At 38.3% G+C, this 24,750-nt stretch overlaps 1 protein-coding gene across 4 annotated transcripts in view; it reads right to left on the bottom strand.

Moving 5' to 3' along the window:
• Positions 1–24,750, bottom strand: part of Cdh12 (cadherin 12) — an 820,788-nt gene that overhangs the window by 345,078 nt on the left and 450,960 nt on the right. The window lies entirely within an intron of this gene.

The raw sequence follows: 24,750 nt of genomic DNA, 5'->3' as shown, positions 1-24,750 counted from the left end.
GGGTTTATTTGGTCAAAACTTCACAATTTCCATTCATCCTTGAGGGAAGTCTGGACAGAACTCAAACAGACAGGATCCTCAATGCAAGAGTGGATACAGAGGCGATAGAGGAATGCTGCTTACTGGCTGGCTCTGCATGGCTTTTTCAACCTGCTTTCTTAGGAACCCAGGATCACCAGCCCAGAGATGGTACCACCCAACACTGCCTAGGCCCTCCCCTGCTGATAACTGAGATCATTCCCTACAGCTGGATCTCATGCAGGCGTTTCCTCAATTTAGACTCCTTCCTCTCTGATGACAATTGCTTGGATCAAGTTGACACACAAATTCAGCCACTACATCTTCTTTTCAGGAAAGTGTTATTGTTTTCTGCTTCCTAGTAAATACAATCATATGAATCATGGTGTAAAAAAATGGGCACCAAATGAGAGTACACATTTAAATACCTATATTCAAAAATATTCAAAATATTCAAAAATATTACTAAAAAGTGCAAACTTATTTAGGTTTGTCCCAAATAATATAAATGATGACCATCTTTTAATGGAAGGAAAATTATCCAGAGCCAGTGGGCGAGTTACAGTTGATATGTCCTGGGATATTTGCTTAGATACTCACTTTGCCAGATATTGGCTACTTTTACATATGCTTGGAATATGTTGTGATAATTTTCTAAATGTGAGTTTTAAATTCTTGTATTAATTTTAAGATTCCAAATGACTTTATATTAAAATATTACTTCATTGCAAGTTTTGTGTGGATTTAATAATCAGGAAAAAAACAAGTTCATAGCGTTGGTGTTATTTTAAAGATTAAATAAAACTAAGCAAACATTGTAGTAGCAACTGATCATGTAGCATCAGCAACAAGCTAACACTTTCACAAAAATATATTCTGATTAGTAATAGACTCTCACAAGTTACAGTAATTTCTGCCTCAGTCCAAAACCATGAAGGTTATGTAACTATATTTACTAACATTTAAGAAATATTTTTCAAATTATTGAGACTAGCTTTTCTTATATACACTGAAGAAAGTGAGAAATTATTAAATTTAGAAGGGGATCAACACTTTCTTCATACATTCTTCCATTGAAGGACATCTAGGTTGTTTCCAGGTTCTGGCTATTATTTGTAACATAGTTACAAATTGTTGCTATGAACATAGTTGAACAAATGCTCTTGTCATATGATAGGGCATCTCTTGGGTATATTCCCAGGAGTGGTATTGCTGGGTCCAGGGGTAAGTTGATCCCGAATTTCCTGAGAAACCAAAACACCGATTTCCAAAGTGGTTGCACAAGATTGCATTCCCACCAGCAATGGATGAGGGTTCCCCTTCCTCCACAGCCTCTCCAGCAAAGGCTATCATTAGAGTTTTTTATTTTAGCCATTCTGACAGGTGTAAGATGATATCTCAAAGTTGTTTTGATTTGCATTTCCCTGATTGCTAAGGAGGTTGAGCATGACCTTAAGTGTCTTTTGGCCATTTGAACTTCCTCTGCTGAGAATTCTCTGTTCAGTTCAGTGCCCCATTTTTTAATTGGGTTAATTAGCATTTTAAAGTCTAGTTTCCTGAGTTCTCTATATATTTTGAAGAAAGTGTGGAATATCTACACATTAGAGTGCTATGCTGCGGTAAAAAAACAATGACTTCTCGAATTTTGCATGCAAATGGATGGAAATAGAAAACACTATCCTGAGTGAGGTAAACCAGACCCAAAAAGATGAATATGGGATGTACTCACTCATAATTGGTTTCTAGCCATAAACAAGGGTCACGGAGTCTACAATTGGTGATCCCAAAGAAGCTAAGTAAGAAGGTGAACCAAAGGAAAAGCATATAGTTGTCCTCTCGGCTATGGGAAGTAGACAAAATTGCCGGGGAGAAAATTGAGATCTTGGGGGTGGGGTGGGATGGGGGTAAGGGGAGATGGGGAGAGAAAAGGGAGAAGGGGAGGATGGGGGGAACTTGGGGAAAAAGGAGGATTGGGATAAGGGAAGGTTGGATAGGGGAGCACGGAAGCACAATTCCTAGTTAAGGGAGCCACCTTAGGGTTGGCAAGAGAGTGGCTCCCAGATGCCCAAGCCGAGGTCCCCAGTTAGTTCCTTGGGCAGCTGAGGATGGGGAACCTGAAATGACCCTATCCTAGAGCAATACTGACGAATATCTTGCATATCATCATAGAACCTTCATCTGGTGATGAATGGAGACAGAGACAGAGACCCACACTGGAGCACTGGACTGAGCTCCCAAGGTCCCAATGAGGAGCAGAAGGAGGGAGAACAGGAGCAAAGAAGTCGGGACCACGAGGGGAGCACCCACCCACTGAGACAGTGGAGCTGATCTATTGGGAGCTCACCAAGGCCAGCTGGACTGTGACTGAAAAAGCATGGGATAAAACTGGACTCTCTGAGCATGGCAAACAATGAGGACTGATGAGAACCCAAGGACAATGGCACGGGGTTTTGAACCTACGTAATGTGCTGGCTTTGTGGGAGCCTAGCCAGTTTGGATGTTCACCTTCCTAGAAATGCACGGAGGGGGGGAGGACCTAGGACTTACCACAGGGCAGGGAAATCTGACTGCTCTTTGGGCTGGAGAGGGAGGGGGAGAGGAGTGGGGGTAGGGGGAGAAGGGTGAGGAGGGGGAGAAGGGTGGGAGGAGGGGGAGGGAAATGGGAGGCTGGGAGGAGGAGGAAATTTGTTTTTTTTTTTCCTTTTCTCAATAAAATAAAAGTTAAAAAAAAAGAAGGGGATCAAAATTGAACATGCTTTCAGAAGTTTGAGACTAGGATGAGAATTCCTCCACTAACTGGCTTTATAACCTTCAGACACTTAAAAAACTTACAGTTAATAATTTCACAGGAAAATGTAAGTAAATTAAAATGTATTAACTTTAAGATTACAGCCAGTGCCAAAATACATTATCCAACTAATAGTTTGTGATATCCTTTCTACCTCCTGCAGAAATAACCTGGCAGTCAAGAAGAAAAGGTTATATGTAAAATCACGTTTTCTCCTCTCTCACCTCTCAGTGCTCCTCACAGTTTAATTTTTTCATTCTATAAATAACATTATAACAAGAATATTTTGTTCATAGTCTAAAGTAATTTATGAATCAGCCATGAGTTGCTGATTCTATGTTCCACATAGTGTAAGTGAAAAAAATCAAGGTTATGAGTGTTCTTTGATAATTTTTAAATAATTATAACATTTTTCTTCAATAAAAATATTTGATTTTGTCTGACTAAATTAATGGTTAATTGTAGTTTTTCCAAAGTTTTGGAATAGTAAATTAAAATTGAATTCATTTTTGTTTAAATTAATTAAGAATTAAAAGGAAACACATATTAAGACCAATATGAGTGCATTTCAGCCATATTTTTGCATTCACACTAAAATAATAAAAAAGTATGAATAATTAAAAGGAAAGGGGCTTTCAGGTGATATTTTATTTGGGAGTAAAAGTTTCTTTGTTAGCTCAGAATTATATTTTGTATTGTATATACATGCATTAATTCTAAAAATAAAATACATGATATTAAAAGTTCGCTAGCAATATATAATTTTAGATTCATTCTAGTCAAGTGAGAATAGTGATGATCAAAATTTTTACTAGAAAGTACAAATCACGCCTATTTCTTCCTTGCTAATAAAAATTTAAAAATCACTAGATAGCTGTATATTAAAACATATTCATGTATAGTACCGAGTATCAAAAGAGAAGGTTATCTTTTTATTGTTCAGATGGAATGAGTCTTTTTGGAGAATGTAAAAACACTTTTAAAACATAGACTTAAGTGTGGAAACATACAGATGTCCGTATGTTATAAGCAGGACCAGATGTGTTGCTGAGTTTACATTCCTACAGTTTAATACATCGTTCTTTAGTTAGTCTGATTCCTAAAAAAATAAACTTCATATTATTATTTTAAAAAGTCATTTCTATAATCATAAGTCTTTAACCACAATGAATAGAAAACAACTGACATTACCAAGTCTGACAAACATGTGAAACACAGGCGCATATTGTTGAAAAGAATGAAATTACAAAATTAAGATGAAACTATAATTTGATAATTTCTTAAGGAGTTAAACATAATGTCTATATAGGATGTAGCTAGTCCTCTCCTGAAATCATTATCCCAAACAAAAAAAAACATGTGTCTATGCACAGTCTTTTACATACTAGTGTTCAAATATTTATAAAGGCCACAAACTGAAGATTGTCCACATATTGCTCGAGAGCAGACTAGGAGAGTTTTAATACCTCCCTGGACTGAAGTACTGCTCAACAGAGAGCCTAAAGGGGGAACCAGTTGCCTTCTTGAAAACTAAATTGTCACCTGATTAAGTCAGTGACAAAAATCATAAATAAACTCAATGATGATATTCTGGATTTATGTAACATTCAAAGCTATGTAAAATAATCCATAATGTAAGACAATTAGTAGGTGATCGACCTGATAGGGTTAGGAGAGAGTGACAGGAAAGCATGTAGAAACCTCTCTGGATGATAAAAATGGTCAATACATTGCTTATGGTGGTGGATTCAAAGTGAAGTATGTTTTTAAGACATATGTAACTTAAAATGTTAGTATATCCATCTTATTTAAGTATGTAACCTGCCAAATAAATAAAGAAAACTGTCACAATAATTAATATATTAATATCCTATCATGTTCATAATAATCTGAAATTTCCATATATTTACTGATTTTCTTTTTTCTGATTTTATTTCTATTTGGCATTAAAGTGTGTGTGTGTGTGTGTGTGTGTGTGTGTGTGTGTGTGTGTGCGTGCTTAGTGCAGTTGCCTAAGGAGGCATGAAGAGGGTGTCAGACTCCTGGAGCTGTAGTTACAGGTATTTGTGAGCTGCCTAGTGTAAGCTGAGACCAGTTTGGTCCTAAGGAAAAACAGCAAGTTTTCTTCTAACCACTGACCCATCTCTCAAGGCCTTACAGTTATCTTTCTTTTTTTAAAGAATACCTATGGAATAGGGAGAAATCACCTATTTTATATTCCTGACGGTTTCTCAAATTGCACAAAAAATTCTCTATTCAATTACAGTTTAAGACAACTTTAAAATTAATGTCCTAGTACCTATTCAGATAATAGTTTAGTAAAAATTTATATGGAAGAATAAATGCCATCAGTGCTCAAAATATAAGGGCTGTAAAATGCTTAATTCCTTCTGGATGCATAACTATCTTTGCACATTTGTTCCTCGCTGCTCTACACCGGTTACTGGAGACCATCCTAGCACGGCTTCAGCACCTCGTCTACAGCCAGTGAAATATGTTATAGAAAAACAATTGTGTTTCCTGGGCCCCTAACTGAGTTTGACAGGCTGGAAGATGAAAATACCCAACACAGCATCATAAACTTGAGCTTGCTACAAAGTAGCTATCAAAAGATCCGTCTTATTCTTATTTACTTGATTATAAAATAGAATGCTTTATTGAGACCTTTTGATGACTCTATTAACCTCTACATGCCGTGTTTCATCCTCCATTCATTTGCAATGACTGGAGTGCCCAGTTTCTTCTCCTGCCAAATTGTTCTTTCTCAGTCTTCGCAGAAGTCAATAATTTGCTGCCACATCAAAGGAAATAAATGTCTTCTATCAGCTTTATTGGCTCTGTTTTCCTTATTAAAATAATTTACCTCTCCACAATTATATGAGGTTGAGCATATCCCTAGATGGTGGGGAGTCTGAAGTAAGACTTTCATTCTATTGAGCATCAAATATGTAGTAATGACGGAGCAGTGCTGAAGACAATAGCGACTCTCAACGTTACTTCCTAACACTAAGGCAACACAACAGAATGGCACCCAGAAATCCTGCATCCTTAGGCTAGTTCTCTAAATCAGATTTGTCTCTGTTTCTTCAGTTGAAAATGTGTGATGAAATAAGAGGTTAGCTCAATCACAAGGAGTACTGATACCAAATGATTCAAGAGATTCACGGCCCTAATGAGGGAATGAATGAACCATGGCGACTAACTCGAAACTGGCTATAAAACCAACAGAGAAAACATACTAGTGACGTAGTTCAGTGGACAAATATTCTCACTGAAAAAGCCTGGCCCGAGTTTGATCCCAGAATCCAGGGTGTAAGAAACAAACTAACAGATGACTGTTGTCCGCTGAATTCTGCATGTGCACCAGGCAAATGAATGCTTACACTCACAGGCATCACACACACACACACACACACACACACACACACACACACTCACACTCACACACACACACACTCACACACAGGCATCACACACACAGACACACACACACACTCACACACACACACACACTCACAGACATCACACACACCACACACACACACTCACACACTCACACACACACTCACACACACACACACACAAATAAACGAAATATAAATAAATAGCAGGTTCTTCATACATTATGTATAACCCTAAATGAAACTAAGCTTGAATTCTAAAGATTATGTATTATTTGAATACAATAACAGGTAATATTGTATATTACTTATATTATAAAACAAGAGAAAATGCTCTGATTTACTTTTAATCATCATCATGAAGCTTATAAATAGTGGATTAACCACTTTCAGTATGAATGAAAAAAAAATATAATAAGAGTCTGGGTAGAAAAATCAGGGAACAATTTAATATTTTAACTAAAAGCCAAGAGTGGTGGTCCACAAGTTCAAGGTCAGGCTGGACTACCTGTAGAGTTTCACACCAGCTAGACGTACATAATGAAAACATGTCACAAAAATTGTTTGACAAAATTTTAATGAAGGGATATGTATAGTAATGTGCCTACATTTGTCTGTGGGGAGGAATGTAGATTCATGATTTCTATGTAAATGAGCCAATACCATTTATATTTTGAATAAAAGTGTGCTAACTTCATGCTTGTTTTTGTTTTTAAAGTAGATGCTGTTTTTTTTTTCACTTTCAGTTTTAGATATCTTTGCCAGTTGTGCCAACTTTCGGTGCCTGTGCCTCCAGCATGATGGTATCAATTTATTATGTGTAATCCATTTTCACCCATGTATAATGGGAAAATCAGGAAAATGGAAAATGAGCTTTTAATCCCATGGGAAAATGCAAGTTAATGTGCAGTACTTGGCCTTTGAAGAAGTCCTCATCACTATTATAGACACGATCTTTTCACTTTCTGCTCTACACCACCTAGACTTTACTTGTGGCAGGGACGGAATCATATTGAGGTTTGGAGCAGAAATAGACATTTTGTTAAATTTGTAAATTTTATTTTACGTACCAACCACAGCTTCCCCTCCCTCCTGTCTTCCAATTCCCTCCCACCTCCTCCCTTCAACTCCCTTCCTCTATTTTCTCCTTCTCCATCATTCATTCAGAAATGGTAAGGCCTCCCATGGGAGTCAAGAAAACATATCATATCAAATGGAGACAGGACCAAATTCCTCCCCACTGCATCATGGCTGAGTGAGGCCTCCTACCATAGGGAACAGGTTCCAAAAAGTCACCTCATACATCAGGGACCGGTCCTGGTCCCACTTCTAGGGGACCCACAAAGAGACCAAGCTACACAACTGGCATCCACATACAGAGGGCCTAGGATGGTCCCATGCAGGTTCTCTAGCTGGTGGTCTAGGGTCCTTGAGCTCCCACTAGCTCCAGTCAGCTGTCCCTGTGGATTTTCCTGTTATGATCTTAACCCCCTATGCCAATATAATCCCTTCTCTCTATCTTCAACTAGACTCCTGGAAATCGGTCCAGTGTTTGACCGTGGATCTCTGCATCTGATTCTATCAATAAGAGGATGAAGGTCCTATGATGAAAATTAGGGTCACCAGGAGAAGACCAGTTCAGACACATTCTCCACTATTCCTAGGAGTCTTATTAGCCAGAGTCATCCTTGTAGATACTTGAGAGTTCCCCTGGGACCAAGTTTCTTCGTAACCCCAAAATGGCCCCCTTTCTCAAGGTATCTCATTACTTTTTCTCTTTGTCTGTCTTCCAATTTGACCATCCCAGTCCCTTATGTTCCCCTCGAACCATCCCCTCTACCAGCCCCGACCCCAGTTTACCCAGGAGATTGCATCTAATTCCCCTTCCCTGGGTGATCCATGCATTCTCCTTAGGGTCCTCCTTGTTACCTAGCTTGTCTGAGACTGTGGATCCTAGCCTGGTTATCCTCTGCTTTACATCTAATACCCACTTAAACACAGTACATACTGTGTTTGTCTTTCTGGGTCTGGATTACCTCACTCAGGAATTTTTTTTTTTTTTTGATTTTTCGAGACAGGGTTTCTCCGTAGCTTTTGGTTCCTGTCCTGGAACTAGCTCTTGTAGACCAGGCTGGCCTCGAACTCACAGAGATCCGCCTGCCTCTGCCTCCCGAGTGCTGGGATTAGACTTTTTGGATAATACACGACACACTTAATTTTGTTATTCATAAATGGTTATTTACTCAGAGCTGTAATCTCAAAATGAACATTTCATTTCCAAAGCTACCATACTTATATCTGTACATAATTTCTGAAAATTTATCTCTGATTCAGGGCTTATATATCATTTTTAGTTTTTGAAATGAAAATATAATTACATCAATTTTCTCCTTACACCTCTTTCCACGTACACTCTTTCTCTCAAGTTCATGGCTTTTTACTTGAATTGTTGATCTATATTAATAATATAAAATACAACCTGATTAATCAATATGCTACTGTATGTATAAGTGTATATGTTTTCTAGGTCAATCATTTGGTATTGGACAACAGATTGATGAGCCTTTTTCTAGGGAAGACAATCTCTCCCAATCTCAGCATTTTTTCAGTTGCCTGTAGTTTTGTGTAAAGTTGGGGATTCACAAGATTTTCCCCCACACTTGGTAACACGCCTATTGGTGTAGGTGTAATTCTTGTCCTATTTACACATAGCCATGATGTTGACACTTCATGGGTGTATGACCCTGCTAATTTTAGAATACACAGTCTCACAGCAGACTTACTGTTCCTCTGAGTCTTACTGTCTTTCCACCCCACCGTGTGTCTGAGGTGCAGGAGTTGTGCTGCTGATGCATCTGTTGACACTGGACACTATGCAGACACTTGTCTCTGCACAATCCGCAATTATAGTTTACCATAATGGTCTCTAACTATACTAAAGTGAAATCTCTCTGATGAGAGGTGAGAGTTATGCTTCTTCGGGGGCATAAGAATAAATGTGTAAAATAAGCTATGATTACGGTGGTTAAATAAAGTGGCAGTTTCAGATCTCCTTCACGATCAACGATCTAATTAGTCTTTGGTAGCTGGCTGGGTTTTCAGTACTAGGTATGATTTCCCTGTTGTTGAGCAGAGCTTAAGACAAACTAGAGAGCTATTGGTTACCACCAAGGTATGCAAGACACAACTGCACCCTTAAGGCTATTGTGTCATGCTTGTCACTGTTGTAGGACATGAGTGCCATAACTGGTAAGAATATAGTCTTCCCTCATGAAAGCTTATGTGACACCATCTGGTGCCAATAAAAAGCTAGTGCTCATAGAGAAAGAAATTCAGGTCATATCCAGTTGTGATTCCTGAGAAAGAACATTTTTATATATACACATGTTATATATGTATATATATGCATGTAATATATATGTGTAATACATATACACACATATATTATATATTATGTATATAATTCTGATTTTAATAAAAATTCATGTGGTTAAGTAAATGAACTATCAATTATTTTTATAGCATTCAAGTCTTTCAAAACTCCAAAACATAGTAAAGAAAATTTAATGGACTACTCTGATCCCATAGCAACATTTAAAACTTTCACATCCCTTAAAATAACTTATTTCATCCCTATGTTCTTACTTATCTACTCAGCTGCTTTTAGTGGGAAAAAATACAACCCATTTTATTCTGAAAGTTGCAAAAAGTTTTTCCCTCCCTTGCTTCCTCTTCTCTTTCTTCCCTTCCTCCCTCCCTTATTTCTTTCCCTACTTTTCTTGTTTCCTCTTCCCTCCTTTCGCCTTCTCTTTCTTTTGCATTGCTAATCACTCCCTTCCTCACTTCCTTCCTTTCTTCTTTCTATCCCTTGCTAGCTTCTTGTCATCCTCCCACTCAATACCTGAAAAATTACTGTTATATTGTTTTATTTTTCTCAGGTGAGTAATACCTTTGGTTGTACTTTAGAAGTTAGTTCAATAGAACCTACTCAGACTTCTACAGTTGAGCTGTTTTTATACTTTCACAATTAAAATGTAGTGTCAGTATCAATTTACTGCAGGCTTCTGAACAAGTTAGCTGGAAAGGAAAATTCCACAACTCACATTTCTCAAGACTTCCTACTGACAATGGTCAAGAAACATTTGAAAATATATTGTTCTTTTAAAGCCTAATAATTGATAAGGTATTTATTCCATGAAAAACTTCAATCACATATATTCACTTGTTTGAGTAAATGTAATTTTTGTATAAACGAACCTATTTTTGGTATACAAATCAAACTATTTTCTGTAATTTAAATGATGAAAGAAGATCACTACTTATCATAATTTAATTTTAAATCTCCTGGATCTTAAATCTTAGGGCTTACAGGACATATTTTCTTGTGTTTAAAGATCCTATAACAATCTGAATATTCAGAGAGTTATGTATATGGACTGACTACAAAACAGAAAGTAAATACTTACTGACCACATGATACCGTGCATGTGGAATAAAGTGCTGGCTTCATAGAAATGATTCACCTTTTCTGAGTCTATCTTTTTATCATTATATTTAAGAGTAACACAAAAATATGTTAGAGAGTTTGATTTCCTGACGCTTCTTTTCCAGTCAGGACTATGAAAAGTTTCACAATTCATGCCAACAGAAACACTTTCATTTAGGACAGTTTTCTTAAAGGGATAACAAAAGAAGAATACTTATTTTCATTATGTAATTTTTATTTTTCTTTAAATACCAAGAAATGGCTTTATGATTTCAAATGGGGAAAACACTACCTATTTAGAGATGCCTTTTAAAAAGCTTTTTAGTGTATGTCATATTCCATAATGTCAAGCCAACTTTACAATTTCATTGATATCTCTGTTCACAGCTTGCATTTGTTCTCTCTCTTTTTTAAACATTACAAATTTACTTAGGTAAAATGAAGACAATTTTAAAGACAAAGATATTGTACCAGTTTCCCATTTTATAGTTGGCGGCTGTTCAATAGCTCTTAGATCATATTTTGCCAGTATTTGCCATCCTAAATCCAAAGCCTATCCTTTAGAAAATATAATTTTTTTTTATTTTTTATTGAAAAAAAAAATGCTGCCTCCTCCCAGTCTCCCATTTCCCTCCCCCTCCGCCCACTCCTCTCCCTTTTCCCCCACTCCTCTCCCCCTCCCTCTCCAGTCCGAAGAGCAGTCAGGGTTCCCTGCCCTGTGGAAAGTCCAAGGTCCTTCCCTCTCCATCTAGGTCTAGGAAGGTGAGCATCCAAAATGGCTAGGCTCCCACAAAGCCAGCACATTACGTAGGATCAAAACCCAGTGCCATTGTCCTTGGCTTCTCATCAGCCTTCATTGTCCGCCATGTTCAGAGAGTCTGATTTTATCCCATGCTTTTACAGTCCCAGTCCAGCTGGCCTTGGTGAGCTCCCAGTAGATCAGCTCCACTGTCTCAGTGGGTGGGTGCTCCCCTCGTGGTCCCGACTTCCTTGCTCCTGTTCTCCCTCCTTCTGCTCCTCATTGGGACCTTGGGAGCTCTTTCCGGTGCTCCAATGTGGATTATTTTCATTCTATACAATTGTGACTTTATATTTTAGAACTTTTAAACTCAGTCCTATATTTATGAAAATATATGAATCATGTATTATTAATAATCATTTCCTGAGAAAATAATTCACAATTTGTATCTTCATTTATAATTAAAGAATGCAATTTATTACATTAATGACATAGGGTGGGAATAATTTGAGTGTAATGCAAGATGTTTGATTCAGATACAACTAAGTTTCTGCTCTCTGCTATTAATAGATTTAATTAAAACAAATTCCAAATAATTATGAAACCCTTTTGAGTGAATGATTTAGCAGGAATGTAAACATAAAATATTTTAAAACAATATTTAAAGTAACTGTTATTACTATTTTATAGTCTTTATGATTTCTCTCCATAGTTGCTTTTGATAGAAAGATGTTTTCCCTCTTATGGAGAACATTGACTGATTTCATATTAGGTGCAGGAGAAAAGAAAGTCAAGTCTTTCTAGCTTGAGGTCTGACTGTTCATTATGTGGCCACCTTCCTGTAGGAGTTCTGGAGACCACATTCAAGGTCACCAATGCCTTCATATCTAGAGAGATAGGGAACTAGACTGAACGACTAGTTAAGGGGAAAAGCCTGTTAAATTCAGGTGTCTCGGGGTTAAATCCTTAAATTTAAGCAATTCCTTAAATTCCACAGTGTGATAGAAATTCTAGGTAATAGAAGGAAGCCTGAATCAGCCCCAGAATGAAAGCAATTGGGGGTACACAAGGTGGTACTAAAGCATAAGCACCTTAGAAATAGAGACTAATTTCTCCACCCTCATATACTCATCAACCATTCTTGCCATTGGAACTTTAACAGGGTAGAAAACAAATGAAATGAGTAGGCAGATCCAATATCAACTAGTAACAAATCCTAAGAGGTGAATTTTTAAAATTCATTTTACACACACACACACACACACACACACACACACTTTAAGCATTTTTAAAAGGAGCAGTTTCATATTAATGAGGTAGCAACACTAATTTATTTTATATAAATAATTGACTTTGAATAATTTGTACTCAAGGACTTAGCACATCTTCAATATTTTCAGCATAAACTGATGTTTTATTTTATCAGTGCTTCTAAAGCCAGTATTATGAAAACATTGTGAAATATCAGGAGAATATTTAGAGATACTTCAGTTATTTTTGAAAATTCTGTCCTAACTCAATACCAAATTCATTTACTGACTGTTTTTTACAACCTTTATCTTTTATTGATAAATATAGAAGAATATAAAATTAGAGGACAAAAATGCTGAAATAACCAGATTTGCTGAATCTTATTTCTTGTGCTCCCATCAAAGTACATTACAGAGTAGTTCCATTTCATATTTTAAATCTTGGAACTGAAGCACAAACTCAGTACTCAGGTATGGAGATAATCAGAATCCATTGTCTTTTAATTATTTTGTTGTTTTTGGTGAGTCAGCATTATCAGTAGAATTTCTTCAGTCTAGGTAAAATCACTCTGTACGTTTCAATATATGAACCATTTCCCACTACAAACAGAAGACAAGAAAGGACAGTGATCTCACTGCTGAATTATATTTATGGGACGAAGGCTCAAAGGAATGTTACCTGACATGGGTAGAATACATTTATAATTTCCCGTGTTATGTTCATAAATATAAAATGTGGTCATCATCCTGTTCCATCTCTTCTAGTTGGTAACATAACTCTAGAGGAAAACTAGATATTTTAGAACCTTGGCTTCAAGCATTTTATTAACATTAACAAATTCAAACTCTACATGGAGAAGAGTGAAACTGTAGTATCAGAAGGCCCCTAGATCTAAGCATTCCAATGTAGTCTCTGGAAAACCCCAGAAAAAGATGCACATACCCTAAAATGAGCTCCAGCATCAGATGCGCCCACTCCTATCACTCATCCCCTCTCGACCTTTCTCATTTTGAATTGTGTTACTTTTTTCTCTTTAGTTGTTTTATTTTTATTTTTCTCTGATAGATTACTTCCTGATTCCATTTTCCCTTTTATTCCCTTCACTGAAACCTCTTCTTATCCCACCTCCCTTTCCCTCTGATCCACCCCCCTCCTCTTAAAGAGCACAGGCTTCCCAGAGACATCAAACAAACATGCCAAGATATAACAAGATAAACTAAAACCAGGCACATTAAGGCTGGGCAAGGCGGCTCGGTAGGGTAAAACTGTCCCACAAGCAGGCAAATGAGTTAGACACAGCCTCTATTCGTACTGTTGAATTCCATGAGAATGCCAATCTACTCAGTCATAACATATATGCCGAGTTCCCAGGTCAGACCCATACAAGGCTCCCTTTTCTCTAAGAGCACCATGACTCCCGGTAAGTTGATTTTATGGATCCTGTTCTTGTGATAACTCTGACCCTTCTCGTTCCTTTCGTCATTACTCCCCTTCGCTTTCCAGAAATCCCCTAGTTTGCCTAATGTTTGGCTGTGGGACTCTGAATCGGCTCCATCACTTGGTAGATAAAGTTTCTCTGATCTCTTTGAGAAGGATTCTGCTAGGCTCCAGTCTCAGAGCACTTTGCAGGCAGGGAAAGCAGTTTGTTCAAAGGTTTTGTGATTGTGTTGGTGTAACTTGAGGCCTAGACTAGTAACAGAAGACACAGAAGTTCTGCATCCCTTATTACTAGGAGTCTTAGAGTTACTTTCATAGGTTCCCTGGAGTTTCTTTTGCATTAGGTTTCTAACTCTCCTCCAAACAACCCCAGATTCCAGTTATTTCTCCAAGTATTTTCTCCCTCCCACACTGATCCCTCTTGTTCCCAATCCCATCTGCCCCTAGGTCATCCTGAAATCTGTTTCCCAGGAAGATCTTTGGGTCCCCTCTTAAATCCTCGTTTTTGGTTAGCCTCTCTGGCCTGTGAATTGCAGCATAATCATCTTTTCCATTACAGCTAATATTCACTGACAAGTTAGTACACATCATATACTAAGCACCATGTGTTTTCAGTAAAACTTTGCATATCACAACATATGGTAGTCACTAGTCTGAGAAGAGGTTGTGACAGGCAATGCTCTTTGGTACTGTATGGTATGGCAATCCTATGAGCAAGGTTTGCAAGCGGACTTTCATTAGATATGAGCCAGAGGACAAATGAGATGTGAGACAACCACAGCAAACTATGTGGAATCATCCATAGGAGTAGCCAGGATGCAAAAGCAATGATGCCAAATATTGCATCTTTAAAGATAAGCTCCATAAATCCCTGTATTCCCTAGACATTTATTGCATACTGTTATTTTTTGGGGAAATATATTTAATATGTATTATTCTTTGGAGTATGATCATGTATAAAATGCGCAATATCATAATCATATAATAATGTCCATTTAAAGGGGAAGATATTGAGACAAAATATGGTTATGACATGAGACAACCTCACTTCAATTCATCTTGTTTGAGGTTATTTGGATAATAACATCCAAAGCAGTATATTCATTCTGGCTCTGATACACGATTGTCCTATGTACATGAGAAATATACTTTGGGAATACTTTTTTTTTTTTTTTGGTTTTTCGAGACAGGGTTTCTCTGTGGTTTTGGAGCCTGTCCTGGAACTAGCTCTTGTAGACCAGGCTGGTCTCGAACTCACAGAGATCCGCCTGCCTCTGCCTCCCGAGTGCTGGGATTAAAGGCGTGCGCCACCACCGCCCGGCTGGGAATACTTTTTTACCTTGAAATTAGTACACAATCTTTTAACTAAAGGAAAAATATAAAGTTCAGAATGTTATTCACGTTTTTATATAATCACTTAAATTTCAACCATTTAAAATGTAACACCCTTTTTGTGAGTCATACAAAAATAGGCAGAAAGTCATGAGCTCGTTTGTCAACCAAGGTCTGTGCCAGTCACGATGTACACCATGTACCCATAGCCTCAATAAGCTGTGGTATTTTGGAGGGGAAATTTTAACAAGTCTTGATTTATAATTATACAATATAGAATGACATAATTCATTAAAATTTTAAAATAAGGTTTCTATAATCTTTATACAAACATATACTAATTTGTTTAAAACATGTGAAGTACAATCTCTTTGAAAACATGACTTTCAAGAAAATCATTGGGGGCAGGCCTCAGGGTCCCCTGTAAGGGAGCCGGGCACCTTCAGCTCCGGCGCCAGGTTTCCTGCGCGCTCCTGGATACCCCCCCCCCACTTGCTCCATTCATCCCTTTGGCCCTGGATCATTGGGCTACCAGCGGCCCTGTTTAGTTGCTGAGGAATCCCATCAGGACGGGTGAGTGTGTGCTATCCAGGGGCGGCTGTCATGGAAGAGAGCACAAACCCCCTCCCCCAGCTCCTTCTGCAGGGCTGTCTTTCTTTCGCATGACCCAGCACCCCCAGCACCCCTCCCCAACCCTGCCCTGCTGTATGCTAGGACCAGTGCTCAACTTTAGTTTTAAGCTCCTAAACTAAGGCAACCCACCCAGAGCGGTGAGTGCCTGCCTACCGGGCAGGCCTCAGGGTCCCCTGTAAGGGAGCCGGGCACCTTCAGCTCCAGCGCCAGGCTTCCTGCGCGCTCCTGGATACCACCCCCCCCCACCCCCCCCCACCTGCTCCATTCATCCTGTTGGCCCTGGATCATTGGGCTACCAGCGGCCCTGTTTAGTTGCTGAGGAATCCCATCAGGACGGTTGCTGAGGAATCCCATCTGGACGGGAACGGTTCCTGCTTCTACACTGAAGAGATATACCCTGAGAGTCAATCACAGCAAAGACTGGACCAAGAGACCAGGCCTCTCCTGGCTCCATTTGAAGGAAGAGATGGGAAGGCGCCAATACAAGAATTCCTCCAACAATCTGAAAGGCAACATGACACCACCAGAAACCAGGGATCCCGAAATAAGAAGAATTGTACACCCTACTCCAGAAGAGTTAGAAGAAATCGACTCAAAAGTGAACTATATGAAAATAATAGAGGACCTTAAACAGGAGGTGAAAAACTGCCATAAACAATTAGAGATTACAAACAAAAAGGTAGAGGAAATGAATAAATCGCTCAAAGACACGCAAGAAAACCAAGAGAAACAAGAAAAAGCAATCAAACAGGTTAGGGAAGCGGTTCAAGACATGAAGAATGAAATGGAAGCAATGAAGAAAGCACAAACCGAGGGAAGAATGGAGATGGAAAATCTGGGTAAATGAACAGGAATGACAGACACAAGTACTAACAACAGATTACAAGAGATAGAAGAGAGACTATCAGACACTGAAGATACCATAGAGAAAATAAACACACTGATCAAAGAGAACAGCAAAACCAACAAATTCTCATCACAAAACATTCAGGAAACTTGGGACACAATAAAAAGACCAAACCTAAGAATAATTGGAGTAGAAGAAGGAGAAGAAGTGCAGCTCAACGGTACAGAAAATAAACTTAATAAAATTATAGAAGAAAACTTTCCCAACCTGAAGAAAGAGGTACCTATGAAGGTTAAAGAAGCATACAGAACACCAAATAGGCTGGATCAAAAAAAAAAAAAAAACATCCTCTCGCCATATAATAATCAAAACACAAAATACACAGAATAAAGAAAGAATATTAAGAGCCGCAAAGGAAAAAGGCCAAGTTACTTATAAAGGTAAACCTATCAGACTTACACCTGACTTCTCTATGGAAACCATGAAAGCAAGAAGGTCCTGGATAGATGTACTGGGATGCAAGCCCAGACTACTATATCCAGCCAAGCTTTCGTTCACTATAAATGGAGAAAACAAAATTTTCCAGGATAAAAACAAATTCAAACAATACGTAGCCACAAATCCAGCCTTACAGAAAATTATAGAAGGAAAATCACTAACCAAGGAGTCCAACAATGCCCACAATAACTCAGTCATCTAGAGACCTTTCACCAGCGCAACTCAAAGAAGGGAAACACACAAACCCTACTACTAAAAAAGTGACCGGAGTTAACAACCACTGGTCATTAATATCACTTAATGTCAATGGGCTCAACTCACCTATAAAAAGGCACAGGCTAAGGGATTGGATACGAAAACAGGATCCAACGTTCTGCTGTCTACAAGAAACACACCTCAACCACAAAGACAGGCACCTACTCAGAGTAAAGGGCTGGGAAAAGGTTTATCAAGGAAATGGACCTAAGAAACAAGCAGGTGTGGCCATACTAATTTCTAACAAAGTTGACTTCAAACTTAAATCAATCAGAAGAGATGGAGAGGGACATTTTATACTCATAACAGGAACAATTCATCAGGATGAAGTCTCAATCCTGAATATCTATGCCCCGAATATAAAAGCGCCCACGTATGTAAAAGAAACATTACTAAAACTCAAGGCAGCCATCAAACCACACACACTAATAGTAGGAGACTTCAACACTCCTCTCTCACCAATGGACAGGTCAATCAAACAGAAACCTAACAGAGAAATTAGAGAATTAATGGAGGTAATGAAGCAAATGGACTTAACAGACATCTATAGATTATTCCACCCAAAGAGGAAAGTATATACCTTCTTCTCTGCAGCTCATGGAACCTTCTCGAAAATTGACCACATACTCGGTAACAAAGCTAACTTACAGTTACAAAAAAATATTAGTAACCACCTGTGTCTTATCAGATCACCATGGATTAAAGTTAGAATTCAACAACAATGCTACCCCCAGAAAGCCTACAAACTCATGGAAACTGAACAGTCAACTTCTGAACCATACCTGGATTAAGGAAGAAATAAAGAAAGAAATTAAAGTCTTCCTTGAATTCAATGAAAATAAAGAAACAACATACTCGAACTTATGGGACACTATGAAAGCAGTCCTGAGAGGAAAGTTAATAGCACTAAGTGCCCACTTAAAGAAAACAGAGAAAGCACATATTGAAGACATAACAGCCCATCTGAAAGCTCTAGAAAAAAAAGAAGCAGACTCACCTAGGAGGAGTAGAAGATTGGAAATAATCAAACTGAGGGCTGAAATCAACAAAATAGAAACACAGAAAACAATCCAAAGAATCAATGAAACAAAAAGCTGGTTCCTGGAGAAAATCAACAAGATTGATAAACCCCTATCCAAACTAATCAAACGGCAGAGAGAGAATACACAAATTAATAAGATCAGAAATGAAAAGGGGGACATAACCACAGACACAGAGGAAATTCAGAGAATCATCAGATCATATTACAAAAGCCTGTATAACACAAAACTGGAAAATGTAAAAGAAATGGACACTTTTTTAGATAAATACCATATACCAAAGTTACACCAGGACCAGGTGAACAATCTAAACAGACCTGTTGGTCGCGAAGAATTAGAAGCTGTTATCAAAAACCTCCCTACCAAAAAAAGCCCAGGACCAGATGGTTTCAATGCGGAATTCTACTAGAACTTCCAAGAAGAGCTAATACCCATACTCCTTAATGTATTCCACAATATAGAAACAGAAGGGTCATTACCTAATTCCTTTTATGAAGCTACAGTTACTCTGATACCAAAACCACACAAAGACTCAACCAGGAAAGAGAATTACATGCCAATCTCACTCATGAATATCGACGCAAAAATCCTCAACAAAATACTGGCAAACCGAATCCAAGAACACATGAGGAAAATTATCCATTATGATCAAGTAGGCTTCATTCCTGAGATGCAGGGCTGGTTCAACATACGAAAATCTATCAATGTAATCCTGCATATAAATAAACTGAAAGAAAATAACCATATGATCATCTCATTAGATGCTGAAAAAGCATTCGACAAAATTCAACATCCATTTATGTTAAAAGTCTTGGAGACATTAGGTATACAAGGGTCATACCTAAATATAATAAAAGCTATATACAGCAAGCCGACAGCTAACATCAAATTAAACGGAGAGAAACTCAAAGCCATCCCGCTTAACTCAGGAACACGACAAGGATGTCCACTCTCTCCATACCTCTTCAATATAGTACTTGAAGTTCTAGCAATAGCAATAAGACAACATAATGGGATCAAGGGGATTCGAATTGGAAAGGAAGAAGTTAAACTTTCGTTATTCGCAGATGATATGATAGTGTACATAAGCGACCCCCAAAACTCCACCAAAGAACTTTTACAGCTGAAAACACCTTTAGAAATATGGCAGGATACAAGATACACTCCAAAAAAACAGTCGCCCTCTTATACACAAAGGATAGGGAAGCAGAGAGGGAAATCAGAGAAGCTTCACCATTCACGATAGCCACAAACAGCATTAAATATCTTGGGGTAAATCTAACCAAGGTAGTGAAAGATCTATTTGACAAGAACATTAAGGCATTGAAGAAAGAAATTGAAGAGGATACCAAAAAATGGATGGATCTACCTTGCTCTTGGATTGGGAGGATCAACATAGTAAAAATGGCAATTCTACCTAAGGCAATTTATAGATTCAATGCAATCCCCATCAAGATCCCATCAAAATTCTTCACAGATCTGGAGAGGACAATAATCAACTTTATATGGAAAAACAAAAAACCCAGGATAGCCAAAACAATCCTATACAATAAAGGATCTTCTGGAGGCATTACCATCCCTGACTTCAAACTCTATTACAGAGCTACAGTAATGAAAACAGTGTGGTACTGGCATAAAAACAGAGAAGTCGACCAATGGAATCGTATAGAAGACCCGGATTTTAACCCACAAACCTATGAACACCTCATTTTTGATAAAGGAGCTAAGAGCATACAATGGAAGAAAGAAAGCCTCTTCAACAAATGGTGCTGGCACAACTGGATGGCAACCTGTAGAAGAATGAAAATAGACCCACATCTTTCACCGTGCACAAAACTCAAGTCCAAATGGATTAAAGACCTCAATATCAGCCCGAACACACTGAAAAGGATAGAAGAGAAAGTGGGAAATACCCTACAACAGATGGGCACAGGAGATCGCTTCCTATGTATAACCCCAGAAGCACAGACATTAAGAGCAATATTGAATAAATGGGACCTACTAAAACTGAGAAGCTTCTGCAAAGCAAAGGACACTGTCACTAAGACACAAAGGCAACCTACTGACTGGGAGAAGATCTTCACCAACCCCTCAACAGACAAATGTCTGATCTCCAAAATATATTGAGAACTCAAGAAACTAGACTTTAAAATGCTAATTAACCCAATTAAAAATGGGGCACTGATCTGAACAGAGAATTCTCAACAGAAGAAGTTCAAATGGCCAAAAGACACTTAAGGTCATGCTCAACTTCCTTAGCAATCAGGGAAATGCAAATCAAAACAACTTTGAGATATCATCTTACACCTGTGAGAATGGCTAAAGTCAAAAACACCAACGATAACCTTTGCTGGAGAGGTTGTGGAGGAAGGGGTACCCTCATTCATTGCTGGTGGGAATGCAATCTTGTGCAACCACTATGGAAGTCAGTGTTTCGGTTTCTTAGGAAATTCGGGATCAACCTACCCCTGGACCCAGCAATACCACTCTTGGGAATATACCCAAGAGATGCCCTATCATATGACAAAAGCATTTGTTCAACTATGTTCATAGCAGTATTATTTGTAATAGCCAGAACCTGTAAACAACCTAGATGCCCTTCAATGGAAGAATGGATGAAGAAAGTATGGAATATATACACGCTAGAGTACTATGGTGCGGTAAAAAAAAAAAAAATGACTTCTCGAATTTTGCATGCAAATGGATGGAAATAGAAAACACTATCCTGAGTGAGTTATCCCAGACCCAAAAAGATGAACATGGGATGTACTCACTCATAATTGGTTTCTAACCATAAATAAGGGTCACGGAGTCTACAATAGGTGAATCTAAAGAAGCTAAGTAAGTAGGGGAACCCAAGGAAAAACATATAGTTATCCTCTTGGCTAAGGGAAGTAGACAAAATTGCCGGGGAGAAAATTGGGATCTTGGGGTGGGGTGGGTTGGGGGTAAGGGGAGATGGGGAGAGAAAAGTTAGAAGGGAAGGAGGTCGGGCCTTGGGAAAGCAGGAGGATTGGGATAAAGGAAGGTTGGACAGGGGAGCACGGAACCACAATTCTTAGTTAAGGGAACCACTTTAGGGTTGGCAAGAGACCTGACCCTATAGGGGCTCTCAAGTGCCCAAGCTGAGGTCCCCAGTTAGTTCCTTGGGCAGTTGAGAATAGGGAACCTGAAATGACCCTATCCTTGAGCAATACTGACGAATATCTTGCATATCATCATAGAACCTTCATCTGGTGATGGATGGAGGTAGAGACAGAGACCCACACTGGAGCACTGGACTGAGCTCCCAATGTCCCAATGAGGAGCAGAAGGAGGGAGAACATGAGCAAAGAAGTCGGGACCACGAGGGATGCACCCACCCACTGAGACAGTGGAGCTGATCTATTGAGAGCTCACCAAGACCGGCTGGACTGTGACTGAAAACGCATGGGATAAAACTGGACTCTCTGAACATGGCGAACAATGAGGGCTGATGAGATGCAAAGGACAATGGCACGGGGGTTTGATCCTACGTAATGTGTTGGCTTTGTGGGAGCCCAGCCAGTTTGGATGTTCACCTTCCTAGATATGGACGGAGGTGGGAGGTCCTAGGTCTTACCACAGGGCAGAAAACCCTGACTGCTCTGTGGACTGGAGAGGGAGGGGGAAAGGAGTGGGGGGAGGGGGAGAAGGGTGGGAGGAGGGGGCATAGAGGGGGAGGAGGGGGAGGGAAATGGGAGGCTGGGAGGAGGTGGAAACTTGTTTTGTTTTTTTTTCTCCTTTTCTCAATAAAAAAATAAAAATAAATAAAAAAAATTAAAAAAAAAGAAAATCATTGTTTATTTTTTTACTTTTTCCATTTGTTAAACTCTTAATATGTACTTGTATATATGAGTGTGCATCTTCTTGTGTGATCAAGAGTATATGGAAATGCATGCATGAGTATGTGCAGGCTGAAGGACAATGTTGGGCATCATCCTCTTTTATACTTAGACTTTATTTGGCCCAAAGCTTACCCATTTGGCTACACTATCAGGCCAGCATGCCCTTGGGATCCTCCTTCTCTGCCTTCATAGTACTATGGATACAAACTTGTCACTGCATGTCCAGCACTTTTATATTGCATTGGGGTATTAACCTGTCTCAGTTCTTTGTGATTTCAAGGTAAGCACTTTATATACTGAGCTATCTCCCTTGCCCTAGAACTTTGTTGCTGTTGTTGTTAGCTGGAATAACAGTAGTCAATTTGTTATAGAATTTCCAGAATATACCTAGGTTATTCATTATGTGCTATTTTATTCTTAACAATGCAATTGCTTACCCTGTCTTAGAGGTTTCTGGAGAATAATTAGTTTAATCTCAGACATTTTCTTACAAGGTTGGATATAGTAATAAAACCAAAGACCTTTCACATACAAAAACAGACTTACTTAATATTTTTATATTTTGTAACAGAAAAGGAAAGTTTTGTTGTTGTTCCAAGGTAAGTGAGTGGGGAACCAGTACTTCATGTGCCCAGTTTCCAGGCCTGTATCTCTATGAATAAATGATTAATGTAAGACAATGCAAAAATTATTTCATACAACTGCAGTAGGATTAAGAATCACAGACAATGTTTACAGGTGTGCCACAAGCTGTTTAATATTTTTGTATTTAGTTTCTAGAAAATATAAATCTCTTTTTAAGAGAAAAGTTTATTGATTGAACATTTTTGTTAGATAAATGGATAACCTTTTCTTTTTCCTCTCATTTTTACTCTTAGGAATTACCTAGGGGAAAAAATAGTCTCAATTTGTCATGTTATAGCAGGATGTATGAATCGCAGTAACAAGCAAGACTTCCTTAAAGGGGCCTATATAAAACACAAACAAACTAACGAAAAATCACATAGGGAAGCAGGCAAGTCACAGAAAGGATACAAATTGATATGTACTTGGTTTCTATATTATAGTATATTAGAAATATTTCTTTAGAATATTGACATACACAGTGTTGAATTGAAGGAATATGCTTAAAGTGGCACAAAGTAAATTCATGATCTGTTGTTTCAAATAAAATCTGAATTTATATGGATGTTAAATGGAAGTTTCAAAGTATATATGCATCATGTTACTTGCACCTATATTTTTAATCAAATTAAAGTGTATCATTAAAATTCATTTTCAAAATCTCATGATGCTTAATGCCAAAAAGCATTTTTTTCACATTCATTTATGACATTTTAATATGCTTAACTAGTTGAGAAAGGCTGTGAACAAGTAAAAACAAACAAACAAAACCATGTGTGTTTGTTAGAGAGTGGCATACTGAAGTTCCCTAAATACAAAAGTAGGCTTGTTGCTTGTTTACATAAAACAAATATGAGGCATAATGTGGCTTGGCTTATAAAGGAACTTGGCTCAGCTGTAGTCTCCAGCAAAGGTAATCAAACATTAATTTCGACATTGCTGTCCAAGTGTTTTATAGATGAGATTAAAGCCTGTAATTAGTAGTCTTTAAGTAGATTATCCCAGATAACTTGAGTTGGATTGAGTGAGTCAGCTGAAAGTCTTTAAGAGCTTCACATAAACTTTCCCTAAGGATAATGAAATCCTGCCTGAAAAGCAGCTTGATTAGACCTGCTGTTTGCCTGCCCTTCCTGGAGCCCTTACCTACAAATGCTGAACTGTGCACGACATCCCTGATATTTCCATAAGAATTTGATCACTGTGCCTCATCATATATATGACTACAAAGTGAGCGTCATGCACATATTAGTGTGCGTGTAGGGGATGGTGTGTGTTTGTGTGTGTGTGTGTATCCCCATAATAACTTTTTCCCTATGATAGACCCATCTGATGCCTCTGAATGTTCACCTTATTAAAGATTTAAACAGTCTCTGCAAAATTCCCCAAAGAAAGGCCATCAGTCATCATGGTAACATTAAATGCACAAAGGAGGTCAACAACAGTATCAGAAGCAAAAGCTAAATATCAGATCCAGAGTGAGGCATGGAACATCATATGGAATGAAAACAGTGTCTCAAATACTAAGAAGCCACAAT

The sequence above is a fragment of the Microtus oregoni genome, unplaced genomic scaffold, assembly GCF_018167655.1.
Source record: "Microtus oregoni isolate MIOR12 unplaced genomic scaffold, Mior012 000040F_ref0000088, whole genome shotgun sequence".
In the NCBI taxonomy this organism is placed as follows: domain Eukaryota; kingdom Metazoa; phylum Chordata; class Mammalia; order Rodentia; family Cricetidae; genus Microtus; species Microtus oregoni.
This window is presented reverse-complemented; position numbering and strand designations above follow the sequence as displayed.